At 38.8% G+C, this 13,192-nt stretch overlaps 12 non-coding genes across 12 annotated transcripts; all 12 read left to right on the forward strand.

Annotated features, from left to right (window-relative positions):
• Positions 1-271: 271 nt before the first annotated feature.
• TRNAM-CAU (transfer RNA methionine (anticodon CAU)) lies at positions 272-344 on the forward strand. The gene has a single exon. It is a non-coding gene; the product is annotated as a tRNA-Met (tRNA).
• Positions 345-1,379: 1,035 nt separating this feature from the next.
• Positions 1,380-1,452, forward strand: TRNAM-CAU (transfer RNA methionine (anticodon CAU)). The gene has a single exon. It is a non-coding gene; the product is annotated as a tRNA-Met (tRNA).
• Positions 1,453-2,487: 1,035 nt separating this feature from the next.
• On the forward strand, positions 2,488-2,560 carry TRNAM-CAU (transfer RNA methionine (anticodon CAU)). Its single transcript has one exon. It is a non-coding gene; the product is annotated as a tRNA-Met (tRNA).
• A 1,035-nt stretch (positions 2,561-3,595) lies between these two features.
• TRNAM-CAU (transfer RNA methionine (anticodon CAU)) lies at positions 3,596-3,668 on the forward strand. Its single transcript has one exon. It is a non-coding gene; the product is annotated as a tRNA-Met (tRNA).
• A 1,035-nt stretch (positions 3,669-4,703) lies between these two features.
• On the forward strand, positions 4,704-4,776 carry TRNAM-CAU (transfer RNA methionine (anticodon CAU)). The gene has a single exon. It is a non-coding gene; the product is annotated as a tRNA-Met (tRNA).
• A 1,035-nt stretch (positions 4,777-5,811) lies between these two features.
• On the forward strand, positions 5,812-5,884 carry TRNAM-CAU (transfer RNA methionine (anticodon CAU)). The gene has a single exon. It is a non-coding gene; the product is annotated as a tRNA-Met (tRNA).
• A 1,035-nt stretch (positions 5,885-6,919) lies between these two features.
• Positions 6,920-6,992, forward strand: TRNAM-CAU (transfer RNA methionine (anticodon CAU)). The gene has a single exon. It is a non-coding gene; the product is annotated as a tRNA-Met (tRNA).
• A 1,229-nt stretch (positions 6,993-8,221) lies between these two features.
• On the forward strand, positions 8,222-8,294 carry TRNAM-CAU (transfer RNA methionine (anticodon CAU)). The gene has a single exon. It is a non-coding gene; the product is annotated as a tRNA-Met (tRNA).
• Positions 8,295-9,329: 1,035 nt separating this feature from the next.
• Positions 9,330-9,402, forward strand: TRNAM-CAU (transfer RNA methionine (anticodon CAU)). The gene has a single exon. It is a non-coding gene; the product is annotated as a tRNA-Met (tRNA).
• Positions 9,403-10,437: 1,035 nt separating this feature from the next.
• On the forward strand, positions 10,438-10,510 carry TRNAM-CAU (transfer RNA methionine (anticodon CAU)). Its single transcript has one exon. It is a non-coding gene; the product is annotated as a tRNA-Met (tRNA).
• Positions 10,511-11,741: 1,231 nt separating this feature from the next.
• TRNAM-CAU (transfer RNA methionine (anticodon CAU)) lies at positions 11,742-11,814 on the forward strand. Its single transcript has one exon. It is a non-coding gene; the product is annotated as a tRNA-Met (tRNA).
• A 1,035-nt stretch (positions 11,815-12,849) lies between these two features.
• TRNAM-CAU (transfer RNA methionine (anticodon CAU)) lies at positions 12,850-12,922 on the forward strand. Its single transcript has one exon. It is a non-coding gene; the product is annotated as a tRNA-Met (tRNA).
• Positions 12,923-13,192: the final 270 nt, after the last annotated feature.

Here is a 13,192-nt window from a genome sequence, read left to right on the forward strand (position 1 = left end):
GTGCAAGAAGGAAGAAAGCACCTAGGTGCAAATATCAACACATTTTCTTAAGTTTTTTACTTCTGTCTCAAAAGTTGACTGTTTATTTATTGAAATAGGGGGAATCAGACGCGGTTTGCCTGGGTGAAAACTAAGAATCCGTATCGCTACACCATATGAAAACACCTTGAGACAACCTTTCAATGTTTGAAATAGTGACAAAATAAAATTTCCGGAATCCATTGCATAATCGTTAATTTACCACCTTGTCAACGGAAAACGTCAACCAGCTGCCTTGTTAGCGCAGTAGGTAGCGCGTCAGTCTCATAATCTGAAGGTTGTGAGTTCGATCCTCACACAGGGCACATTTTGATGTTTGTCTAGAAAGCATTACAGTGTGAGAAGTGCAACTGTGTTTACTGCAAAGTTGACAGAAGATGGGGAAATTGGACCGTCAGGATGAGAGGAGTTTTCTCTTTCTAGATTTCGAAATGTCTCCGACTGTTGAAGTTCTTTAGACTAAAAAAATGGGGATGCTGTCAAATCCCTGGTCAGATGTGAAACTAATTTACGAAGAAGGGGAACATAAAGCATTTTCCATTGTCTTCTTTCAGATTGTTGTCCTCAGAGCAGTGCTTTTCAGTCTGAGAGTTAATCTGGTGTCTCAGAAAGTTGACAGACCATCCAGAAATGTTACCTATCAAGATTGAATGATTATTCTGTTTACAGCAGGAAATAAACTATGAAACCTTGCATGCTACAGAATGAGTTTAGGCCAACAATAATGGGAAAGGTGCCAAATTAATCATCAAGCTTGCAGCTAATTTTGTAAAATAGAGAGCATAAGGCATTTCCATTGTCTTGTTCATGATTATTGACCTCAGAGTGCAGAATTGCAACCTGAGAACCAGAATTTTTTTTCTCAGACAGTTGCTAGAACATAGAGAAATGTAGCCTCTCTTGACTTCATATACCATTGCCATCTGAGAACCACAATTCCATTTCTCACCCAGTTGAAAGAACATTCGGTACTGTTAGCAGTCTTGAATTCTGACTGACAATAGAGGTGTTGGAATTATCAAAGCATTTGACATTTTCAAAAAAGAATTTAAGGAAAAGGGGAGCGTTTGTGCAAGAAGGAAGAAAGCACCTAGGTGCAAATATCAACAGATTTTCTTAAGTTTTTTACTTCTGTCTCTAAAGTTGACTGTTTATTTATTGAAATAGCGGGAATCAGACGCGGTTTGCCTGGGTGAAAACTAAGAATCCTTATCGCTACACCATATGAAAACACCTTGAGACAACCTTTCAATGTTTGAAATAGTGACAAAATAAAATTTGTGGAATCCATTGCATAATCCTTGATTTACCACCTTGTCAACGGAAAATGCCAACCAACTGCCTTGTTAGCGCAGTAGGTAGCGTGTCAGTCTCATAATCTGAAGGTCGTGAGCTCGATCCTCACACAGAGCACATTTTGATGTTTGTCTAGAAAGCATTATAGTCTGAGAGATGCAACTGTGTTTACTGCAAAGTTGACAGAAGATGGGGAAATTGGACCGTCAGGATGAGAGGAGTTTTCTCTTTCTAGATTTGGAAATGTCTCCGACTGTTGAAGTTCTTTAGACTAAAAAAATGGGGATGCTGTCAAATCCCTGGTCAGATGTGAAACTAATTTACGAAGAAGGGGAACATAAAGCATTTTCCATTGTCTTCTTTCAGATTGTTGTCCTCAGAGCAGTGCTTTTCAGTCTGAGAGTCAATCTGGTGTCTCAGAAAGTTGACAGACCATCCAGAAATGTTACCTATCAAGATTGAAGGATTATTCTGTTTACAGCAGGAAATAAACTATGAAACCTTGCATGCTACAGAATGAGTTTAGGCCAACAATAATGAGAAAGGTGCTAAATTAATCATCAAGCTTGCAGCTAATTTTGTAAAATAGAGAGCATAAGGCATTTCCATTGTCTTGTTCATGATTATTGACCTCAGAGTGCAGAATTGCAACCTGAGAACCAGAATTTCTTTACTCAGACAGTTGCTAGAACATAGAGAAATGTAGCCTCTCTTGACTTCATATACCATTGCCATCTGAGAACCACAATTCCATTTCTCACCCAGTTGAAAGAACATCCGGTACTGTTAGCAGTCTTGAATTCTGACTGACAATAGAGGTGTTGGAATTATCAAAGCATTTGACATTTTCAAAAAAGAATTTAAGGAAAAGGGGAGCGTTTGTGCAAGAAGGAAGAAAGCACCTAGGTGCAAATATCAACACATTTTCTTAAGTTTTTTACTTCTGTCTCTAAAGTTGACTGTTTATTTATTGAAATAGCAGGAATCAGACACGGTTTGCCTGGGTGAAAACTAAGAATCCTTATCGCTACACCATATGAAAACACCTTGAGACAACCTTTCAATGTTTGAAATAGTGACAAAATAAAATTTCTGGAATCCATTGCATAATCGTTAATTTACCACCTTGTCAACGGAAAACGCCAACCAGCTGCCTTGTTAGCGCAGTAGGTAGCGCGTCAGTCTCATAATCTGAAGGTCGTGAGTTCGATCCTCACACAGGGCACATTTTGATGTTTGTCTACAAAGCATTACAGTGTGAGAAGTGCAACTGTGTTTACTGCAAAGTTGACAGAAGATGGGGAAATTGGACCGTCAGGATGAGAGGAGTTTTCTCTTTCTAGATTTGGAAATGTCTCCGACTGTTGAAGTTCTTTAGACTAAAAAAATGGGGATGCTGTCAAATCCCTGGTCAGATGTGAAACTAATTTACGAAGAAGGGGAACATAAAGCATTTTCCATTGTCTTCTTTCAGATTGTTGTCCTCAGAGCAGTGCTTTTCAGTCTGAGAGTCAATCTGGTGTCTCAGAAAGTTGACAGACCATCCAGAAATGTTACCTATCAAGATTGAAGGATTATTCTGTTTACAGCAGGAAATAAACTATGAAACCTTGCATGCTACAGAATGAGTTTAGGCCAACAATAATGGGAAAGGTGCCAAATTAATCATCAAGCTTGCAGCTAATTTTGTAAAATAGAGAGCATAAGGCATTTCCATTGTCTTGTTCATGATTATTGACCTCAGAGTGCAGAATTGCAACCTGAGAACCAGAATTTCTTTACTCAGACAGTTGCTAGAACATAGAGAAATGTAGCCTCTCTTGACTTCATATACCATTGCCATCTGAGAACCACAATTCCATTTCTCACCCAGTTGAAAGAACATTCGGTACTGTTAGCAGTCTTGAATTCTGACTGACAATAGAGGTGTTGGAATTATCAAAGCATTTGACATTTTCAAAAAAGAATTTAAGGAAAAGGGGAGCGTTTGTGCAAGAAGGAAGAAAGCACCTAGGTGCAAATATCAACAGATTTTCTTAAGTTTTTTACTTCTGTCTCTAAAGTTGACTGTTTATTTATTGAAATAGTGGGAATCAGACGCGGTTTGCCTGGGTGAAAACTAAGAATCCTTATCGCTACACCATATGAAAACACCTTGAGACAACCTTTCAATGTTTGAAATAGTGACAAAATAAAATTTCTGGAATCCATTGCATAATCGTTAATTTACCACCTTGTCAACGGAAAACGCCAACCAGCTGCCTTGTTAGCGCAGTAGGTAGCGCGTCAGTCTCATAATCTGAAGGTCGTGAGTTCGATCCTCACACAGGGCACATTTTGATGTTTGTCTAGAAAGCATTACAGTGTGAGAAGTGCAACTGTGTTTACTGCAAAGTTGACAGAAGATGGGGAAATTGGACCGTCAGGATGAGAGGAGTTTTCTCTTTCTAGATTTGGAAATGTCTCCGACTGTTGAAGTTCTTTAGACTAAAAAAATGGGGATGCTGTCAAATCCCTGGTCAGATGTGAAACTAATTTACGAAGAAGGGGAACATAAAGCATTTTCCATTGTCTTCTTTCAGATTGTTGTCCTCAGAGCAGTGCTTTTCAGTCTGAGAGTCAATCTGGTGTCTCAGAATGTTGACAGACCATCCAGAAATGTTACCTATCAAGATTGAAGGATTATTCTGTTTACAGCAGGAAATAAACTATGAAACCTTGCATGCTACAGAATGAGTTTAGGCCAACAATAATGGGAAAGGTGCCAAATTAATCATCAAGCTTGCAGCTAATTTTGTAAAATAGAGAGCATAAGGCATTTCCATTGTCTTGTTCATGATTATTGACCTCAGAGTGCAGAATTGCAACCTGAGAACCAGAATTTCTTTACTCAGACAGTTGCTAGAACATAGAGAAATGTAGCCTCTCTTGACTTCATATACCATTGCCATCTGAGAACCACAATTCCATTTCTCACCCAGTTGAAAGAACATCCGGTACTGTTAGCAGTCTTGAATTCTGACTGACAATAGAGGTGTTGGAATTATCAAAGCATTTGACATTTTCAAAAAAGAATTTAAGGAAAAGGGGAGCGTTTGTGCAAGAAGGAAGAAAGCACCTAGGTGCAATTATCAACACATTTTCTTAAGTTTTTTACTTCTGTCTCTAAAGTTGACTGTTTATTTATTGAAATAGCGGGAATCAGACGCGGTTTGCCTGGGTGAAAACTAAGAATCCTTATCGCTACACCATATGAAAACACCTTGAGACAACCTTTCAATGTTTGAAATAGTGACAAAATAAAATTTCTGGAATCCATTGCATAATCGTTAATTTACCACCTTGTCAACGGAAAACGCCAACCAGCTGCCTTGTTAGCGCAGTAGGTAGCGCGTCAGTCTCATAATCTGAAGGTCGTGAGTTCGATCCTCACACAGGGCACATTTTGATGTTTGTCTACAAAGCATTACAGTGTGAGAAGTGCAACTGTGTTTACTGCAAAGTTGACAGAAGATGGGGAAATTGGACCGTCAGGATGAGAGGAGTTTTCTCTTTCTAGATTTGGAAATGTCTCCGACTGTTGAAGTTCTTTAGACTAAAAAAATGGGGATGCTGTCAAATCCCTGGTCAGATGTGAAACTAATTTACGAAGAAGGGGAACATAAAGCATTTTCCATTGTCTTCTTTCAGATTGTTGTCCTCAGAGCAGTGCTTTTCAGTCTGAGAGTCAATCTGGTGTCTCAGAAAGTTGACAGACCATCCAGAAATGTTACCTATCAAGATTGAAGGATTATTCTGTTTACAGCAGGAAATAAACTATGAAACCTTGCATGCTACAGAATGAGTTTAGGCCAACAATAATGGGAAAGGTGCCAAATTAATCATCAAGCTTGCAGCTAATTTTGTAAAATAGAGAGCATAAGGCATTTCCATTGTCTTGTTCATGATTATTGACCTCAGAGTGCAGAATTGCAACCTGAGAACCAGAATTTCTTTACTCAGACAGTTGCTAGAACATAGAGAAATGTAGCCTCTCTTGACTTCATATACCATTGCCATCTGAGAACCACAATTCCATTTCTCACCCAGTTGAAAGAACATTCGGTACTGTTAGCAGTCTTGAATTCTGACTGACAATAGAGGTGTTGGAATTATCAAAGCATTTGACATTTTCAAAAAAGAATTTAAGGAAAAGGGGAGCGTTTGTGCAAGAAGGAAGAAAGCACCTAGGTGCAAATATCAACAGGTTTTCTTAAGTTTTTTACTTCTGTCTCTAAAGTTGACTGTTTATTTATTGAAATAGCGGGAATCAGACGCGGTTTGCCTGGGTGAAAACTAAGAATCCTTATCGCTACACCATATGAAAACACCTTGAGACAACCTTTCAATGTTTGAAATAGTGACAAAATAAAATTTCTGGAATCCATTGCATAATCGTTAATTTACCACCTTGTCAACGGAAAATGCCAACCAACTGCCTTGTTAGCGCAGTAGGTAGCGCGTCAGTCTCATAATCTGAAGGTTGTGAGTTCGATCCTCACACAGGGCACATTTTGATGTTTGTCTAGAAAGCATTACAGTGTGAGAAGTGCAACTGTGTTTACTGCAAAGTTGACAGAAGATGGGGAAATTGGACCGTCAGGATGAGAGGAGTTTTCTCTTTCTAGATTTCGAAATGTCTCCGACTGTTGAAGTTCTTTAGACTAAAAAAATGGGGATGCTTTCAAATCCCTGGTCAGATGTGAAACTAATTTACGAAGAAGGGGAACATAAAGCATTTTCCATTGTCTTCTTTCAGATTGTTGTCCTCAGAGCAGTGCTTTTCAGTCTGAGAGTCAATCTGGTGTCTCAGAAAGTTGACAGACCATCCAGAAATGTTACCTATCAAGATTGAAGGATTATTCTGTTTACAGCAGGAAATAAACTATGAAACCTTGCATGCTACAGAATGAGTTTAGGCCAACAATAATGGGAAAGGTGCCAAATTAATCATCAAGCTTGCAGCTAATTTTGTAAAATAGAGAGCATAAGGCATTTCCATTGTCTTGTTCATGATTATTGACCTCAGAGTGCAGAATTGCAACCTGAGAACCAGAATTTCTTTACTCAGACAGTTGCTAGAACATAGAGAAATGTAGCCTCTCTTGACTTCATATACCATTGCCATCTGAGAACCACAATTCCATTTCTCACCCAGTTGAAAGAACATTCGGTACTGTTAGCAGTCTTGAATTCTGACTGACAATAGAGGTGTTGGAATTATCAAAGCATTTGACATTTTCAAAAAAGAATTTAAGGAAAAGGGGAGCGTTTGTGCAAGAAGGAAGAAAGCACCTAGGTGCAAATATCAACACATTTTCTTAAGTTTTTTACTTCTGTCTCTAAAGTTGACTGTTTATTTATTGAAATAGCGGGAATCAGACGCGGTTTGCCTGGGTGAAAACTAAGAATCCTTATCGCTACACCATATGAAAACACCTTGAGACAACCTTTCAATGTTTGAAATAGTGACAAAATAAAATTTCTGGAATCCATTGCATAATCGTTAATTTACCACCTTGTCAACGGAAAACGCCAACCAGCTGCCTTGTTAGCGCAGTAGGTAGCGCGTCAGTCTCATAATCTGAAGGTCATGAGTTCGATCCTCACACAGGGTACATTTTGATGTTTGTCTAGAAAGCATTACAGTGTGAGAAGTGCAACTGTGTTTACTGCAAAGTTGACAGAAGATGGGGAAATTGGACCGTCAGGATGAGAGGAGCTTTCTCTTTCTAGATTTGGAAATGTCTCCGACTGTTGAAGTTCTTTAGACTGAAAAAATGGGGATGCTGTCAAATCCCTGGTCAGATGTGAAACTAATTTACGAAGAAGGGGAACATAAAGCATTTTCCATTGTCTTCTTTCAGATTGTTGTCCTCAGAGCAGTGCTTTTCAGTCTGAGTCAATCTGGTGTCTCAGAAAGTTGACAGATTTGGAAATGTCTCCGACTGTTGAAGTTCTTTAGACTAAAAAAATGGGGATGCTGTCAAATCCCTGGTCAGATGTGAAACTAATTTACGAAGAAGGGGAACATAAAGCATTTTCCATTGTCTTCTTTCAGATTGTTGTCCTCAGAGCAGTGCTTTTCAGTCTGAGAGTCAATCTGGTGTCTCAGAATGTTGACAGACCATCCAGAAATGTTACCTATCAAGATTGAAGGATTATTCTGTTTACAGCAGGAAATAAACTATGAAACCTTGCATGCTACAGAATGAGTTTAGGCCAACAATAATGGGAAAGGTGCCAAATTAATCATCAAGCTTGCAGCTAATTTTGTAAAATAGAGAGCATAAGGCATTTCCATTGTCTTGTTCATGATTATTGACCTCAGAGTGCAGAATTGCAACCTGAGAACCAGAATTTCTTTACTCAGACAGTTGCTAGAACATAGAGAAATGTAGCCTCTCTTGACTTCATATACCATTGCCATCTGAGAACCACAATTCCATTTCTCACCCAGTTGAAAGAACATCCGGTACTGTTAGCAGTCTTGAATTCTGACTGACAATAGAGGTGTTGGAATTATCAAAGCATTTGACATTTTCAAAAAAGAATTTAAGGAAAAGGGGAGCGTTTGTGCAAGAAGGAAGAAAGCACCTAGGTGCAAATATCAACACATTTTCTTAAGTTTTTTACTTCTGTCTCTAAAGTTGACTGTTTATTTATTGAAATAGCGGGAATCAGACGCGGTTTGCCTGGGTGAAAACTAAGAATCCTTATCGCTACACCATATGAAAACACCTTGAGACAACCTTTCAATGTTTGAAATAGTGACAAAATAAAATTTCTGGAATCCATTGCATAATCGTTAATTTACCACCTTGTCAACGGAAAACGCCAACCAGTTGCCTTGTTAGCGCAGTAGGTAGCGCATCAGTCTCATAATCTGAAGGTCGTGAGTTCGATCCTCACACAGGGCACATTTTGATGTTTGTCTAGAAAGCATTACAGTGTGAGAAGTGCAACTGTGTTTACTGCAAAGTTGACAGAAGATGGGGAAATTGGACCGTCAGGATGAGAGGAGTTTTCTCTTTCTAGATTTCGAAATGTCTCCGACTGTTGAAGTTCTTTAGACTAAAAAAATGGGGATGCTGTCAAATCCCTGGTCAGATGTGAAACTAATTTACGAAGAAGGGGAACATAAAGCATTTTCCATTGTCTTCTTTCAGATTGTTGTCCTCAGAGCAGTGCTTTTCAGTCTGAGAGTCAATCTGGTGTCTCAGAAAGTTGACAGACCATCCAGAAATGTTACCTATCAAGATTGAAGGATTATTCTGTGTACAGCAGGAAATAAACTATGAAACCTTGCATGCTACAGAATGAGTTTAGGCCAACAATAATGGGAAAGGTGCCAAATTAATCATCAAGCTTGCAGCTAATTTTGTAAAATAGAGAGCATAAGGCATTTCCATTGTCTTGTTCATGATTATTGACCTCAGAGTGCAGAATTGCAACCTGAGAACCAGAATTTCTTTACTCAGACAGTTGCTAGAACATAGAGAAATGTAGCCTCTCTTGACTTCATATACCATTGCCATCTGAGAACCACAATTCCATTTCTCACCCAGTTGAAAGAACATCCGGTACTGTTAGCAGTCTTGAATTCTGACTGACAATAGAGGTGTTGGAATTATCAAAGCATTTGACATTTTCAAAAAAGAATTTAAGGAAAAGGGGAGCGTTTGTGCAAGAAGGAAGAAAGCACCTAGGTGCAAATATCAACACATTTTCTTAAGTTTTTTACTTCTGTCTCTAAAGTTGACTGTTTATTTATTGAAATAGCGGGAATCAGACGCGGTTTGCCTGGGTGAAAACTAAGAATCCTTATCGCTACACCATATGAAAACACCTTGAGACAACCTTTCAATGTTTGAAATAGTGACAAAATAAAATTTCTGGAATCCATTGCATAATCGTTAATTTACCACCTTGTCAACGGAAAACGCCAACCAGTTGCCTTGTTAGCGCAGTAGGTAGCGCGTCAGTCTCATAATCTGAAGGTCGTGAGTTCGATCCTCACACAGGGCACATTTTGATGTTTGTCTAGAAAGCATTACAGTGTGAGAAGTGCAACTGTGTTTACTGCAAAGTTGACAGAAGATGGGGAAATTGGACCGTCAGGATGAGAGGAGTTTTCTCTTTCTAGATTTCGAAATGTCTCCGACTGTTGAAGTTCTTTAGACTAAAAAAATGGGGATGCTGTCAAATCCCTGGTCAGATGTGAAACTAATTTACGAAGAAGGGGAACATAAAGCATTTTCCATTGTCTTCTTTCAGATTGTTGTCCTCAGAGCAGTGCTTTTCAGTCTGAGAGTCAATCTGGTGTCTCAGAAAGTTGACAGACCATCCAGAAATGTTACCTATCAAGATTGAAGGATTATTCTGTTTACAGCAGGAAATAAACTATGAAACCTTGCATGCTACAGAATGAGTTTAGGCCAACAATAATGGGAAAGGTGCCAAATTAATCATCAAGCTTGCAGCTAATTTTGTAAAATAGAGAGCATAAGGCATTTCCATTGTCTTGTTCATGATTATTGACCTCAGAGTGCAGAATTGCAACCTGAGAACCAGAATTTCTTTACTCAGACAGTTGCTAGAACATAGAGAAATGTAGCCTCTCTTGACTTCATATACCATTGCCATCTGAGAACCACAATTCCATTTCTCACCCAGTTGAAAGAACATTCGGTACTCTTAGCAGTCTTGAATTCTGACTGACAATAGAGGTGTTGGAATTATCAAAGCATTTGACATTTTCAAAAAAGAATTTAAGGAAAAGGGGAGCGTTTGTGCAAGAAGGAAGAAAGCACCTAGGTGCAAATATCAACACATTTTCTTAAGTTTTTTACTTCTGTCTCTAAAGTTGACTGTTTATTTATTAAAATAGCGGGAATCAGACGCGGTTTGCCTGGGTGAAAACTAAGAATCCTTATCGCTACACCATATGAAAACACCTTGAGACAACCTTTCAATGTTTGAAATAGTGACAAAATAAAATTTCTGGAATCCATTGCATAATCGTTAATTTACCACCTTGTCAACAGAAAACGCCAACCAACTGCCTTGTTAGCGCAGTAGGTAGCGCGTCAGTCTCATAATCTGAAGGTCGTGAGTTCGATCCTCACACAGGGTACATTTTGATGTTTGTCTACAAAGCATTACAGTGTGAGAAGTGCAACTGTGTTTACTGCAAAGTTGACAGAAGATGGGGAAATTGGACCGTCAGGATGAGAGGAGTTTTCTCTTTCTAGATTTGGAAATGTCTCCGACTGTTGAAGTTCTTTAGACTAAAAAAATGGGGATGCTGTCAAATCCCTGGTCAGATGTGAAACTAATTTACGAAGAAGGGGAACATAAAGCATTTTCCATTGTCTTCTTTCAGATTGTTGTCCTCAGAGCAGTGCTTTTCAGTCTGAGAGTCAATCTGGTGTCTCAGAAAGTTGACAGATTTGGAAATGTCTCCGACTGTTGAAGTTCTTTAGACTAAAAAAATGGGGATGCTGTCAAATCCCTGGTCAGATGTGAAACTAATTTACGAAGAAGGGGAACATAAAGCATTTTCCATTGTCTTCTTTCAGATTGTTGTCCTCAGAGCAGTGCTTTTCAGTCTGAGAGTTAATCTGGTGTCTCAGAAAGTTGACAGACCATCCAGAAATGTTACCTATCAAGATTGAAGGATTATTCTGTTTACAGCAGGAAATAAACTATGAAACCTTGCATGCTACAGAATGAGTTTAGGCCAACAATAATGGGAAAGGTGCCAAATTAATCATCAAGCTTGCAGCTAATTTTGTAAAATAGAGAGCATAAGGCATTTCCATTGTCTTGTTCATGATTATTGACCTCAGAGTGCAGAATTGCAACCTGAGAACCAGAATTTATTTTCTCAGACAGTTGCTAGAACATAGAGAAATGTAGCCTCTCTTGACTTCATATACCATTGCCATCTGAGAACCACAATTCCATTTCTCACCCAGTTGAAAGAACATCCGGTACTGTTAGCAGTCTTGAATTCTGACTGACAAAAGAGGTGTTGGAATTATCAAAGCATTTGACATTTTCAAAAAAGAATTTAAGGAAAAGGGGAGCGTTTGTGCAAGAAGGAAGAAAGCACCTAGGTGCAAATATCAACACATTTTCTTAAGTTTTTTACTTCTGTCTCTAAAGTTGACTGTTTATTTATTGAAATAGCGGGAATCAGACGCGGTTTGCCTGGGTGAAAACTAAGAATCCTTATCGCTACACCATATGAAAACACCTTGAGACAACCTTTCAATGTTTGAAATAGTGACAAAATAAAATTTCTGGAATCCATTGCATAATCGTTAATTTACCACCTTGTCAACAGAAAACGCCAACCAGCTGCCTTGTTAGCGCAGTAGGTAGCACGTCAGTCTCATAATCTGAAGGTCGTGAGTTCGATCCTCACACAGGGCACATTTTGATGTTTGTCTAGAAAGCATTACAGTGTGAGAAGTGCAACTGTGTTTACTGCAAAGTTGACAGAAGATGGGGAAATTGGACCGTCAGGATGAGAGGAGTTTTCTCTTTCTAGATTTGGAAATGTCTCCGACTGTTGAAGTTCTTTAGACTTAAAAAATGGGGATGCTGTCAAATCCCTGGTCAGATGTGAAACTAATTTACGAAGAAGGGGAACATAAAGCATTTTCCATTGTCTTCTTTCAGATGGTTGTCCTCAGAGCAGTGCTTTTCAGTCTGAGAGTAAATCTGGTGTCTCAGAAAGTTGACAGACCATCCAGAAATGTTACCTATCAAGATTGAAGGATTATTCTGTTTACAGCAGGAAATAAACTATGAAACCTTGCATGCTACAGAATGAGTTTAGGCCAACAATAATGGGAAAGGTGCCAAATTAATCATCAAGCTTGCAGCTAATTTTGTAAAATAGAGAGCATAAGGCATTTCCATTGTCTTGTTCATGATTATTGACCTCAGAGTGCAGAATTGCAACCTGAGAACCAGAATTTCTTTTCTCAGACAGTTGCTAGAACATAGAGAAATGTAGCCTCTCTTGACTTCATATACCATTGCCATCTGAGAACCACAATTCCATTTCTCACCCAGTTGAAAGAACATTCGGTACTGTTAGCAGTCTTGAATTCTGACTGACAATAGAGGTGTTGGAATTATCAAAGCATTTGACATTTTCAAAAAAGAATTTAAGGAAAAGGGGAGCGTTTGTGCAAGAAGGAAGAAAGCACCTAGGTGCAAATATCAACACATTTTCTTAAGTTTTTTACTTCTGTCTCTAAAGTTGACTGTTTATTTATTGAAATAGCGGGAATCAGATGCGGTTTGCCTGGGTGAAAACTAAGAATCCTTATCGCTACACCATATGAAAACACCTTGAGACAACCTTTCAATGTTTGAAATAGTGACAAAATAAAATTTCTGGAATCCATTGCATAATCGTTAATTTACCACCTTGTCAACAGAAAACGCCAACCAGCTGCCTTGTTAGCGCAGTAGGTAGCGCGTCAGTCTCATAATCTGAAGGTCGTGAGTTCGATCCTCACACAGGGTACATTTTGATGTTTGTCTACAAAGCATTACAGTGTGAGAAGTGCAACTGTGTTTACTGCAAAGTTGACAGAAGATGGGGAAATTGGACCGTCAGGATGAGAGGAGTTTTCTCTTTCTAGATTTGGAAATGTCTCCGACTGTTGAAGTTCTTTAGACTAAAAAAATGGGGATGCTGTCAAATCCCTGGTCAGATGTGAAACTAATTTAGGAAGAAGGGGAACATAAAGCATTTTCCATTGTCTTCTTTCAGATTGTTGTCCTCAGAGCAGTG

Source organism: Mixophyes fleayi, chromosome 4 (genome assembly GCF_038048845.1).
Source record: "Mixophyes fleayi isolate aMixFle1 chromosome 4, aMixFle1.hap1, whole genome shotgun sequence".
NCBI classification, from domain to species: Eukaryota; Metazoa; Chordata; class Amphibia; order Anura; family Limnodynastidae; genus Mixophyes; species Mixophyes fleayi.